At 28.8% G+C, this 15,691-nt stretch overlaps 1 protein-coding gene across 1 annotated transcript in view; it reads right to left on the bottom strand.

Moving 5' to 3' along the window:
* The window catches only part of LOC123298293 (brain tumor protein), a 409,721-nt gene that overhangs the window by 245,881 nt on the left and 148,149 nt on the right, over positions 1-15,691 (bottom strand). The window lies entirely within an intron of this gene.

Here is a 15,691-nt window from a genome sequence, read left to right as displayed (position 1 = left end):
TTTTCCACGTGCTTTTGTTTTAAGGTATTTCGATACCGAAAACTTAAAAATTCTTCTATACGTCTTTTGTGAAAAATTCATATCAATTTTCTGTACGGTTTACTAGAAATTACCTATTAAAGTCGGTGTTTTTACCAAAAAAAGTTTTCCATTTTCCACTGTTCTTAATTTGGATATGATTTTAAATTTTTGATAAGTTTTAACCGACTTCAAAAAAGGAGAAGGTTCTTTTTACCTCAGAACTTTCAGGTTTAGGCAATTAAATTAAGTTTTTTGGGACATTGTGTAAGGACAAAAGGATTTTAACATGAAGTTTCTCAAAATAGAGGAAGGAGTCCAATCTCATATCTAAAGAGTTTAAATGTTAGTTAAAGCAATGTGAAAATCCTTCGTTTAGCTGATGACGGGGAAATGTGGAACAAATTAATAAAAGATGGTTGTTCATAATTGGCCAACGTCTGTCTCACAGGAATGGCACCGTTCATGATAATTCCTTTTTTATTTTAGCCTTGATTGTCAGCGCAGAATATACGAGTGTAATTCGCATTGTAAGCCAAGCATACACACACAAAAATCAATTCTTGATACAAAGAATATTTTATTACAATTCAATTGATCATTAAAAAAAATTCTGAAAAGATCACATTTGATATAATCTAATCTCTTGATTGTGTAACAACAAACTAGGAAAATGAAATAGTTTAGAGAAAGTTATAAGATTAATGATATTATACTGCAATACTATGATATACAGAATGATTCAAAAAAAGTTTTACAAACTTCAAGCGTGGATTCTTTACACCAAAAGAAGAAAAAGAGTTTACACACACATAGGCAAACATTTTCAAGATATACTTTCAATGATGAAGACTTGCTTTTTTCAAATATTTCATATTATGAATGTTAAAATTTCCATCCAATTTCTGTGCATAATATTAAATATTACACTCACTAATCAAGAAAAGAAAAATCAACCACATAATGGGAGTAGGACTAAATATATAAATTTGCATGTGGGTTTTTTGCCACTGTAGATGAACACTAAAAAGGATTTTTGAAAACTTAGCTCGAGGTGTTGAAAAAACGGATAAAATTTTTTGGATATATTAAATAAAAAAGATCAATTGAAAAAATACATAACGATTTTTACTTTTTGGGACAAAATTACCTTATAAACTGAGTTTTATCGAAATTGAAGATAAAAAAATTTCTCGATTTTTAAAATTTTTAAAAGAGGCACACCCCTTGAAAAGATCGAGAAAATCGCAAAAACAGATTTTGTTTTGGAATTTTATGAATCTCAGTGGATGGAGTAATTTTGATCTAAAAAGTAAAAATATCAGATTAACTTAATGATTGGACCTATAGAAAGTAACAATGTCAGCAAGTATCATGGGCGAACCTTGATTTTCAAAAAATAAAAATCCATGAAATTGTGAACAAAAGGGAAGCTAATTGAGGGCTATAAAGTGATAGTTTTTTCTTTTTAAAGGAGAAATTTCCCAGTAAAGGGGGCGGGTATCTGCTAGTAACTAATAAAATAATCCATCTGTTAAGTAAACGTATTTGTGAATCACTTTATGTATTTTAGATAGTATAACACATTCACTGAATACCACCCATCAAATCGCATTCAAGATGTGTGTACAATGCCAGTACAATATCCAGCCGGTATTGTTACTTTTAGTAGAAACAAATTACTTTTGATTAAGAAACTTTTAGAATTGTTATTATCACTATAACAATTCTTAATGTTATACAGAGCTACATAAATGAATTTAACCTTACAAATTATATAATACAATGTAGTGTAGCATCATCATCATCCATGCAGCATCACAAAACAAGAAAGTGCAATGTTTTATTATTGTGTGATGAATACAATTCGTATGTCAAAAGGTTGATTAAACAAAATAATTCGGTGAAGTGTGTACAGCTTTATTGATAAAAAATTGCAACAATTGTATACAATGTTGGAATCAGATAATCAATGTTTTTGATAAATATCTAGCATATTGTATTTTATAACAGTAAGTATATTCGCGATAGAAACCATCCTCAAAAACAATTGAATAGGAATTGAGTAGAAAATATTTTTCAAAAAGTAGATTCAAGTGGTCCAAGAGACGGTATAAGGTCGATCTTCACCCACCTGATAACCAGATGAGACATATTTTTTAACCCCCGAATTAAAAAAAAGGGGGTGTTATAAGTTTGAGCGCGTGTTATAATGGAGAGTGTTCTTAGCTATGTTTTAAGTGCGAATTTAGGGTTCAATACCTGAAAATTTTGTCGGTAGATTTTTAAATTTAGTAAATTTCACTTGCAATGAAATTTTATTGATTTTTAAACTCTCATATCTTAGTTATTTTTATCGAAAAGTTATCATGACTATTTTTAATTAAATTAATTTTAATCAATTTTTCCCATGAACGGCAAGCCTATCCCATTATTTTCGAAATTAAATTATCTTTCTTTTGATACCGATTTCGTTTGGTTCACAAATCGGTGTAGTTATCAACATTGACTTACCTATTCATATGGTATGAATATATCTACAACGATCTGTAAACTAATCGAAATTGGTATCAGAAGTAAGATAATTTAATTTCGAAAATAGTGATATAGCTTGAAAAAAACCATTCTTGATATGAACGATGAAAATTTCATAAAAAATATGTCTCATCGGGTTATCCAGATGGGTGAAGATCAACCTTATATCGTCAGTGTTTGTTGCCTTTTATAGTTTCAATTATTTTGATCTAAATTATACACAAGCAAAAAACTGTCAAACAAAACAATTTGGAATTTGTTAGGTTAGAATTGTTTAGTTGAAAGTCATTGTAAGTTGAGGACTCGTAATACTTACGTTATAGAATTTTTTTTTGATTGTATATCGTCTTCGTCACCATCGAATACTAACTAATTTAACAGACTCACTAACTCAGCTAGTGACTGACTATACACTTTATGTATTGGTAGTATAGTAATTGATTTTGACATGACATTCTTTTGTTCATACAGCCTTGTAATTAGGTTTTAGATTTATTTTTATATATTATACATTGTTGAATCCATTATATTATGGTGAAGAATGTTTTTATTGTTGTTAGTTAGATGAACAAAATGATGTATTGTGTAAATTGAAAGTCTTTCTTTTTTTATTGTTGCCTCGTTTTAATATCAGACATGGAAGAACAAAAAAAATTAGTGGTATGAACGCCATACAGCGTCTATGTGTCGATATATTCCAGACAAGCCTCAAATCGGAATACTTTGCGGTCGTTAAAAGCGTATGGTCAATATTTATATACAAACTAGCGGCCCCGACGGACGTTGTCCCGTAAAAACGTAACTCCAATTCATGAATACCTATACTACGCTAAACCCCAATTTAACTCCTATTTATTGGAGTGGCCTGACCTTCGACCTTTGGCCTGACCTTTGATAGTAGAGCTCGCTGCGCTCGCATATGGCTCTAATAAATGCCTATTGACAATACCTGAATACTATTAAAAATACATAGTACACATAGTATACATAATGTGATATGATTTATATGCGCTCCCACCATTTAATGAAATTTCATTTTTTTGGTACGGAGCCCTCAAAAACAGTTGTACTGGACCAAATTGTAAATCTAAACCATTCTCGAATCTCCACGAACACACACAAAAAATTTCATCAAAATCGGTCCAGCCGTCTAGGAGGAGTTCAATTACATACACACGCACACAAGAAATATATATATTAAGATATATCATGGTGAGAATCGAACTCAAGAACACTACTATTTCTACTAGGATGCTTCTAATACTTTACCAAGCAACGAGATGTAACTATAGGTATACTGATCATGTATAGATGTAAATAAAATATTATTGGTCCAAGGATAAAGCCTTGTGGAACACCTATTACAATATTTTTTGCATAAGAGTACGTGTGTCTTACAAATTAAAAAATTTATAGAAATTTTGTAAATTATGATGTATGAACCATTTGTCCCACTGTGGAGGGATTTAGTCAAAAATCAAATTGGATAGTCATAATATATTTTGTATGTTAAGTATTATATCAAGTTTATTATAATACTAGCTTGATTCCGCCCGCTTCACTGGACTCAAAAGTAAAAACCACCGCTTTATTAAGTATTTTACAGAAACGATGGCCATCAATAGTTAAAAATATTTACTGTTTTAAATTTTTACAGAAATCTTTAATATATGGTTCAAAATGATAATCAAAGAGGGAGCAGTAAAATGTCAGAATAAATTTGATTTGTTTACTCAAAAAAATATATATATCTTTATAATTTATCGCTTATCTGTTATTCGAATGTATGAGTTATGTTGTTGAACAGTTTCGATCAAATCCATTCGCTAGTTTTTGCATGAAAGCGTTACAAACAAAAAAACATCCTTACTTCCACATTTATAATATATAAGGATTGCGTTCCGTGTTATTTTTGGTAAATATTGAAAGAAGATTTTTGGGCATTGAAAACATGGTATAAAAAATATTAAATAAAGAACTTATTTTTTTTTACAAAAATATACATTATATACACTCTTTTTAAGTAGAAAAGGATAGTTTCGTTACTCTGTAATAGGACATCTTTTTCTATTTACACTGAGTATATTATAACTATATACTACAAGATTAAACAGATATTCCACACTATATTGTAGACTGTATAAACAGAAGTAAAAAATGTTTGATTAAATTAATTAAGTGTAATATATTGTCTACTTGATTGAATAAATTTGTTACTTTTTTTACTTTTATGTGACAATAAAAGTGATGGAGTTTTGTATTAATTTAATTAGTAGAAACGAGATTTGTCAATGTTGAAGATTCACAGCCGAGTTGTTATTTACCGAAATGCAGAATGTTCTTTAATCGTTGAAAATCTGGTGTTCAAAGCTATTTACTGCTGCACTGGAATCTTACATTACAAAACCAATAAAATTTGCATAGCGATAAAATGGTTAATGACAAATGCATAGTGTATATGGACTTTTTGTAATAAATAATAATTTAAAATTGCGAAAACCAGTATCACTTTTTCAAGGATAGCACTTTTAAAACCACTATATTTCTCTCAAGAAAAATTAGTAAATGGTTTTTGCAATTTTAAACAATTATTTATCACAAAAAGTCCAGGTACTCAAAGCTATCAGAGTTTATCATTAATTGTCTATTTTGAGGCGAAATTTTTGGATCATTTTCAGTTAAATTTTATGTTAAATCGTGCCTATTTTTAATTTGATAAATTTCTTAATCAATATAAAATATTATAGAAAATTAAATTAGAAATGACTCTTATTGGGATCATAATATATGTTCGATAAAACAAAAATAAAAATCAATTTGTTGCTAAGTACCTTACAAATATCAAAATAAATGAATCAAAATACAAAATATGATTATTAATGTAACAATAAATGAAAAAAATAAGGCCATATGAAAGAAAGATATAATTTTCTTAAGTTTAATCAACAAGAAAATTACAACTGTCAAATGTAATTATTTGTAGAATTAATTAAGTTTTGAGTAGGGTGAAAGAATGATCAGAATAGCAGCATCGTAAGAATCAAATGAATGTGAAGAAGAAATACGATGTACCTAAGTAGCATATAAGTACCGGATGGATAGTTATAAAAACTCATAAGCTATTGTGTTTTGATAGTGGTTCCATTGAAGCCAAAATTAAGAGTTAAGTTAAATGTCAAAATAGATAAAAGCTGATGAAAAGAAATTTGTGGTTGCACAGTCTGATATTGCTAGAAGCGGTAACCTAGGAAATTATGTCTATCCAAGGAAACTATGCTAAATCTAGATCTAGAATGTTTGAAAATCACAATCGACAAATATTGATAACAAGTGAAAACTAACAATTGACTGGGTTAATTGTTGAAATACTATGTATAGATAGTGTTGATTAGCAATCGTTTGTTATTTTACGATATGTAAGTAAGAAAAGATAGCCATATATACATACATGTCATACACACATAACTGGAATGTCCATATAACACGTACTATATAATTAGCGCCTAATTTGCGACCGTACGGGTAAACAGTGATGTTTACGAAAAAACGTTTCAAACAGAAGGTTTTACAGTTAAACTTTTGTTCTATCTCTAATGGTTTACAAGAAGAAACAATTGTTGCCCTATGTTCCTAGTTTAGGAACTCGACCTCACTTTTTACGTCCTAAGCACACTTTAAAAATTTCATTTTTATATTTCATTTCGTTTTTAAGTTATCGTGTTGACAGACGGAAAAGCTGACAGACATACAATCGGAAATGGACTAATTAAGTGATTTTATATTTTAACACATATAGCAAACCTTTGTTTGTAGGATCAATATATTTAAGCGTTACAAACTTGTGACTAAACTTAAAAACAGAACAAGACATAATCGATTGTCTGCTGTTTAGGTACCTGTATCTTTAAAACTGAAAAGTATTCATCACTGGAAGATAATTTGAAATGCGTCAAAATGATATTTTCAAATATACAAGGGAATTTAAAATTCAGGCTGGTACAACGAGTTCCAAACGTTTTACTAACTGGCGCCTTGTTTGCAGTTAGTAGTATTACATACATTTATTTTATTAAACCTACTAAAAATTGTGTATAATAACTTTAACTGAACATAGTGAATGTGTTTATCGAAACATTCCAATTAAATAATAATTATAAAGTCCATCACAAGATACCTTATTCCCAATAAACAACTATTACATTCCTTATAAGTTCGATTGTTGTTTAAGAATATGTTTTAGGTCTGATGGACCATCCTGTGAATAATGCAAACATAAGTACCAGCTGATGTTCGTAAATAAAGATAGATGGATAGATAGTTAAATACAAATTGTTGTTGAATATAAATATAAGATACATTTTCTATGAATATACACGATTATTGACTCTTCAATAATATGAAATACATGATTGTAGGAATAAAATATCATTGAACTGAACCCATTACAAGTTGACGTTGATTAGAATTATTTAACCGTAACATAAGAGTTAAAATGTGACAATTATATTGATTTGAACCTGTAGGTACAGTTCTGAAGTGTAACAACTATTACACACTTCAATCGCATAATATGATGATGGTTTCATGGATGAAGAGTGTTTGAGGGAAAACTCTTTACTGACGAATCTTAAATTTTAGGGAAAAAAATAAATATAATAATAATTCTCCCGCAGATAATGTTGAATTAAGACTTATTCACACCGTGACAGAATTTACTAACAATATGACGTTTTCATGAAGCAAACTTCATATCGTGTAGATCTGAATATCTCGTATCATCTTTATACTCGTAGCTCATGTGTTGTTCTGATGTTTGAGCTATATTGTTATACAGTTTCATTCAAATCCATTAGCTAGTTGGATTTGCGTAAAAGAGTAACAAACAAACAAACAAATATGCTTACTTGTAGTATATAGGGATTGAATAGGGCTATCCACCAGAAGTATTGTGGTGGATAGCTCTATTGAGTATCACCAACCAGTAAGGGTCTGACCCCAACTGCATTGACTCGCCAGCCATAGCTACTGCTAATGTTACTATTCTCTCAATGGTTAAATCAGTATGGCGTTCACACCGATACTGACGTAGTCATGTCTTCAAGAAATATCTTACTGTGTAATACCGTCAATTTTTCTTAACAGATCCATTAATCCATTGCCACCTTCGTACATGCAGTGCGGTATCAAGAAGTTTCCTTACGGGTTGTTGGGTACTTTTTCATTGAAAATGAAATTTAATATCTAGGGCCAAAAATGAGAATTTCAATTAGAATTATAAGTATCATTGGAGCTTTGAACAAAATGGAGATCTAATAAAAATAAGCTGCGTGTAATATATATGGTATCAAAGCAGCAAAGAAGTATCAGAATTGTATTTTGTGTAATTTTTGTAGAATAATAAGTCAGATTCAATGATTGAAAACAGGAACTGAAATTACTCGCTATCAATTCCAAGCATGGCTGGATTGAATTAGCAAGGGCTGGAGTGGGGTTACATTAACAAGAGAAATATCTAATTAGAAAAACTACATCCAATACATAGAGAAACCATTTTATATTTAAAGGAACCACAACGGGTTGGGGGATTTCTGTTTTATTATCAATGAGCATTTTCGTTCTTTCAGATTAACATTTACTTAAATAATAAATACAAAAATTTTAAATTAAAATAATTAATTTCCACAAAAATAAACGTCAAAAATTTAAATTTGTAGATGAAAAGCGTGATATTTTTCTCAAAAACATATTTGATATTTTTGTAAATAATAATTATATTATTTGATATTTTAATCGAATCCGTGACAAACACAGACCAATACGAACTAACCAAAAATAACTAAATAGTATATATTTGCTTGCCATATTTATATAAATAATAATTATATACACATTATACATATTATATAAATTATTATATTTTAATAAACACTTTACGAATTATTATCATGGTAACGATTTATTAATAACTTGTCTAATAATATAAAATAAACTGACTCATTAATATTATATGTATTATATATAGGGTGGCCACATAAGAATAATAGTGGTATTGCTATTATCCTTATGTGATGGCGTATATTGCTATTGCAACAACAAAAATATATAATATATTATGTGCAAGTGATGCTTATAAACTTTATAATATAGAATTTGCTCTGCAATCATCCATACTCTTACTATAGTTGTCTCTGTCCATCAAATGATCGATCTTCGATGAACTCATAATTAAAATAAAATTTTGATTTTATCTCATCGACAGTCTTATATTTTTATGGTATTATTATAAACTACAAGATTGTCTAAATATTTTAGATAGTTTTTTATCACACTCTCTAGATATTTGAAATAGAAATATCCAATTGAAAAGGATACCTATATGATTCATCATTCTTTCAGCCAACTTTGAACGATAAAATTATTTTAAAAAAACCTAGGAATTTTTTGTGATTTTTGGAAACTTTGTTAATAAAAAAATGTATTAAATGTAATGTTTTATTGAAATCCCTAGTATTATCCCAACCTTGCAGATCCCCTTAATTGTAGTCCCTGCCTTACTTTATGTTCTGCAACTAATTCTATAATTTTAAAAATTATTTTTCGAGAATTACAAATACTTCGGATTCAAAGCATCAAATAAACTTTTTAAACATAAATTCGACGTCGAATTATTGATATTCTTTTGTCTGTAGTAATCTGGGCTACCCTGTATATATACACAAATGAAAACAGAAATAAATGTAAAATACATAACAATAATAATCATTAAATTGTTATTGTTATTCAAATTTCGAATTAAAATTACGAATAACATGGATATACACATTGTTACAAAATTTTTCTCAATGTTCCCAATGTTTACCTTGACTGACACTATAGAGATGAAAATGTTTGAGGGAAGAGACGAAAAAAATATTTTTCGGGTATGCATTAAATAAGTTTTGGAAAAAATTAAGTGATTTTATGAACACCTATACCAAAATTTTGTTGGTAGCATCAGGAACTAAACTTAATATACTATGATGTATTTCATATATACATGGTATAAAAACGTGTGATTTATCGGAAATTTCTAAAGAAAGCAGCGCTGCGATCGATGTAGTTGTTCCCTTCACTTGTTTGCACACAACGAATATTTGCTTTTGCAACACTTTGTGTTTATTTATATATTACATATGAAATATTATATATTATTTATGTTCATGAATGGTTGGGTGAAATTAGTAGGATTATTGCAAATGTTTTATTTAATTTTAATGAAATATAAATAAATAAGAACAATTCAAAATGTTTTGAAAATTTCGCATTATAAAAATAAATTTAAGACTTAAATTTTCACATTAACACGATTATTTGACACTTAGCCCTGCGTCCCATTTTTTAATGCAAGGACTAAAAACTTCAGAACCCGACCAACTCCTTTTTTTTGTCGACAAATTGAACGCAACCAACTCGTAATTAGAACGATACTCCGGGCGTATAAAATTTTAAATCATCTTAATATTTTTTAAAACACATTGTACATTTGATTTCTTAAACGATCAGGACACAGAATTCAAAAAATTGGGTAAATATATTAATGAATCACGAAAAATCCGATTTAAATTAAGCCAGTGAGGTACAGTAAAGCAGAATGTATTTTATATTTATATTTATCTATACTTTAAATTGTGTCAACCTCTGAAATTCCTTTCTCCTTTCGCCATTATCCAGGTACGAAGTTTCGGTAACAGGAAACATTAAACCCAGAATAGATAGACCAAAAATTTCATAGACCCGCTGTATCGTTCTAATTACAAGTTGGTTGAGTTGAATTTGTCGACTATTAAGGAGTTGGTAGGGTTGTTAAGTTTTCAGCCCTTGCATTCAAAAATGGGACACAATTGCAGAAATTTGTTTCGGCTAATTTTTTCTGGTCTATTTTTATCTAAATCCGAAGTTTCAGATCGGTATACATGAGGTTGTAAATAATTGAGGACTTTTTGTAACCGAGTAAAACATATTTTAACAAATATTAGACTAATTTTAAAGAAAATGTGCCAAAGCATATTCCAAAAATAAACAAAAAAATTTTTAATATTTCTATTATTTGATTTTAATATTTATTTTACAATAATATTTCATTAATATTATACAAATTCACATTTATGTTTTTAATCCCAAGGATTTCTCTCATTCATTCTATACGACATTTTAACAAAAACATCTTTGTCATAATTCCTGTTGTTCGCACATCGCTTCACTGATATCTGTATGTTTGTTATTCACTAAAAAATACACATAATATTAAGTTTTAAAATAAATGTATACGAATATCCCTATATATTATAAATGTGAAAGTAAGGATGTTTGTTTGTTTGTTTGATACGCTTTCACGCAAAAACTAGCGAATAGTTTTCATTGAAACTGTACAGCAATATAGCTCATACATCAGAATAACACATGAGCTATAAATTAAAAAGATACAGATAATAAAAAAAAATTTTTTTTTAATAAATTTAATCTGACATTTACTATTTGAAATGTTTACAGAAACCTTTAATTTATGGTTCAAAATGATCACAGATGGAGATGGAGTTATGATCATCATTTTGAACCATAAATTAAAGATTTCTGTAAAAATTTAAAATAGTAAATGTCACAATTCATGACTACCTTTTCTGATATACTCAATGAATTATGACGTTTTTACAATTTAAAAAATTTAAAACCGTGCCTATCTTTTAGCTGCATAAAACAATCCCTTCAAGTGTTATGAAACGTTGATATGTAAGATCAAAAGAAGTGGAGCCTATAAGGCGGTGGTTTTTACTTTAAAGTCCAGTGAAGCGGGCGGGTATTAAGCTAGTTATATATATTAAACAGAAACAGATTTTTCTTTACAGTTATTTTCTATGCTTAAATATCTCATATTCAAAAGATAAATGAATTATCTTTTTGTTTTTCTTATTATATTATCAAAATAAATATTAAAATGGAAATATTAAAGCGTTGAATTTTTGTTAGGATTCAGTACATTTTCATCAAGTTTTTGGTATAAAGCGTGCATTTCTCGAACTTATTTAATTACAAAATTGTTCAAAAATTTTTGTTATCGTGTTCCTTGGGTAGTCTAGCAACACTGAACTAGGAAGATATTGAAATAGCTTCCCTTTTTAACACACTTTCATTAGCTGGGTATGTATCTATGTAACGAAATGTTTGTTCGTAATTTTCACCCACTTCAAAACGCCGGATTGAATTAAATCTTCGTACACTTACCAAGGACCGATGGCAATACAATAATTTAATAAGATTGTCGCATTATCCTAATCAGGATTTCCAGGATTCATGATTTTTTCCTTATCTGTTTCGTGTCACGTACTAAGGCATGTACTAAAATTCACGCTTTAATGATTGATCGGCCTAAAAAATTAGTAAATAAAGGTTTTAAAAAACTAAAAAAACACGTATTGTAGTTAGTTGAACTAAAAAACCTTTCGCAAGCGTTGCGTAGTAAATAATTATAGCAAAATAAGAATATTTTCTTGATTTGCCTGAAATATCCGTATCCGCACAGACTCAAAGTAACATTAAGTATTTATTATTCGTGAAAAGATCAAATTTTCATTAATCAAATGACCTTTTCCTGCGGATAATACTAAAATATTGTAATTATTCATAAAATGAAAAAGCTTTAACAAATTCGACTTCGAAGCGCTTTACGTTCCAAGTTATAACTACTTTTTTTTAAATAATGAGGTGATTCAACTTATCAATATTTGTAATGAATAACTTAAAATTTGACATCGATTATTAAAAAAACTAAATAATACAACACGGAATTGAAATTTTTTCGTAGCTGCAGGATATGTTTTATCCTGTAAGGAAAATCAGTTTGAAATTAAAACTAAAAGTTAAATATTAAAAAGGATATTTACAACAAAATATATTTATAAAATAGAAAAGGATATTACAAAAAATAAAAAATAAAAAAAGCGGAAATCGAAACCATATTGAATTGTTGTTGATTGCTTCAATATAGGTATTCTGATATTATATAAATTTTCTATTTAATGTCCTATCTAACTGATATTGGTAAATTAAAGAAGATAAATTAAGTTTGAATAGTGGTGGCGTTGTCTGCTAGGTGGTTGAATATATGAGATATTTTCATGTTCGTTTACCTTCGTACAAAAACGTTAATAACAAAACACAAGATGATAGTCAGATAGACAGACAAACAATAAAAAGATAGACAAACAGACTTATTAGATTGTCATATAATATATTTTAGTTGATGTCATCTTATAGTTTAGTGTCAACTAAAATTAGCTTTGGATTTAAGAAAACTGAATGAGAACGGAATTTCTTAATTAAATTTTATTGATATATTATCCACAACTCAATATGCTGCTATAGCTTTTGCTATATGTAGTAGCTTATATTACTTACTATACTCAATTATATTGACACCAATATTTCATTAAATTTTATTTTTATTAAAAAATTCTCTGTACGCCAAGCAATTATTTATTGCATTAAAAAAATCAAACACTTTAATTTATAGTCATTTAATAATAAAAATATTTATCACTGAACACTAATAGAATTTATCTTAAAGTGTTCACTAATTTTTGCGGTAACTGAACGTACAAGGTCCCTTGATCACAATAAACATAGTTTTGGGACCTCTTTCGGGGTTCCAACTGCTTTGAACACAATACCTTATGGTATACCTTATAGTGTAAATAATTATTAATATTACGCATGCGAAGGTCATAAAGATTGACCACAGTTTTGGATTTTATTCGTATATTTATTTGATGGTTACATTTGAGAAGACTTAGATTTGTGAAAATCTAAGGTCTGGAGAAAATCGACTTAATATATACAGATTCGATTTAACTACACTAACAAAGTTTGACAATATTAATTGAGCTTATACGGTTTTACTATAGTGCCTATCAATAAAATAAATCATAATAAAAAAACTAAATAAAACAAATTTTAGTTGTTCAATTGAGCATGGTATAAAAATAACGGGAAGGAGAAAAAAGGACATTATTTATATTTAGCGTAACTTGAACGTTACAAAAACGGAGCTTTTTTTATTTTATTACAGTTAAAGTATAAAAAGTATGTGTTTTTATACAAAACATAAAATTTTTTCTTCAATCACATCAAATTTACTTCCATTGATGTGTATCGATTTGTAATAGGATAAGATTGGAGATGAAATAGAGTATTTAGTCTATTTCATCTCCAATCTAACTATTGATGTACGAACTTGAAGGAGAGAAAAGGACATATATCGTATTATTTCAGCCGAAAATTGTAAGTGCTACCTCACGTATAGGTTAAACCACGCGGCCAAGCTATACTTTTTTTCACTCAATATATTTCATGGTTTGATTCTGCATACGGTTTATTTAGAGATGGGATTCATCTGATACAATACAGATTACCGATTAATTTAAAAGAAAGGATTTGGAGTTAACTCTAAGGATGTCTAATACACATTTTTGCGTAAAAGTTCTTTTGTTATTATGGGGAAAGTATAGTTGTTATTGGGTCAGAAATTGAAACTGAATTTTTTTATGTACTCACTCAAGCTCAGTAAAAGAATACATTTCGTGTAACGGAAGTAAACCAAGTCCATAACAATCAAGAATATAAATAACAGTTACAACTATTTCTGATAAAATTTAACTGTCGATCCTGTACTTACTTATAGATATACAAAAAAAGATATGAATGGATAACGTTTACATCAACTCCCTCGCCCCTCTAACACGAGAGTGCTTCACGTACGTAAAGAGTACACCGGTCAAATTCTGTTTTACGTGATTTGATTTTTTTATATTTACGTGATGACTGTCAATGTTGTATCAATACTTTTACGTTAACACAAAAACAGACATTATACAGCTGTGTCTGAAAACTCAATATCCACACAAAATTGTGTTGTATCCATCTAACAAAAAAAAAAAGTGAAGCAAGATGAGTGGTATCGACATTTTTCATGTGACCTTTCTGTCAAAACAATTTTTTAAAAGGTTTCAATTATACACCATTTTCTTTTGTATTTATTGTATTCACTAGTTTTTTGTTGTTTAGGATTCTACTCCTTTTTTTGTTACCTGTATCTATTTTTAATACTGTGTGTTTCAGATAGGACCACTTTTTGATAGTTGGATAAGATACTATAATTTTTATACAGTTTTAACGTTTTTGGGACAGAATCTATATTAGTAAAACGCAAAGTTATTCGTTTATAAGTTTGTAGCTTTTATTTGTGAATGGATAGATTCCAATGGGAATGTACATTTTTTCTCCTAATGAACGTAGCCACTTGTGATAAAATTGATTCCCCTTAGCACTACTACTATATTATAATTCTGAGTTAGCGATTAAAGAAGGAAATTTAAACTAATTTTATAAAGGAAATTTCATGCGTTTACGAAAGGGGGCGGGTTCACATATCAAAAGGGGCGGGTGGTGTTTCTGTGTATATGTTTTAAGTGAAATATATATGTTTGTGATTCAAATTAGAAGATAATTAAATAACCAACGAATATTCACCCAGCTGGTGGCGCTTTGAAAGGGAAATTCAAAACAATTTACGAAAAAGAAAAGTTAATTTCGTACCTCAAATATTCAGGTGAATATTAAACTAGCAGATAACTAGTTGGATAATAAATTTTGGAAATTCTTATGGTTAAAATTTGCATTTCTATACTAAATATTATTTAGTGTGCGCGTCTCGCAGGCTCTAAACTCTCTTCTAGATCTCGATTTGACTGTTTAAATGAAATCAAAAACACGGGAAATTTGATCACCTCCAGGAAGACACTAACCAAATATATATTTGTATACCATGTATATAGCAAATGAATCAAGGTATATTAAGCTTAGTCGCAAGTTTGTAACGCAAACCAAATTTTGGTATAGGTGTTCATAAAATCACCTAATTAGTCCATTCCCGGTTGTCCGTCCGTCTGCATGTTTGTCAACACGATAATTAAGAAAACGAAAAGAGATATCAAGCTTTTATAGCGTGCTTAGGGCTTAAAAAGTGAGGTGTAGTTCATAAATGTACAACATAGATCAATTAACTCTTCCGTAAGATCCATCTTGCAAATCGTAAAAGATAGAACAA

The sequence above is a fragment of the Chrysoperla carnea genome, chromosome 4 (assembly GCF_905475395.1).
Source record: "Chrysoperla carnea chromosome 4, inChrCarn1.1, whole genome shotgun sequence".
Lineage (NCBI taxonomy): Eukaryota > Metazoa > Arthropoda > Insecta > Neuroptera > Chrysopidae > Chrysoperla > Chrysoperla carnea.
Note: the sequence above shows the minus strand (reverse complement) of the source record. Positions and strands in the feature narration are given on the sequence as shown.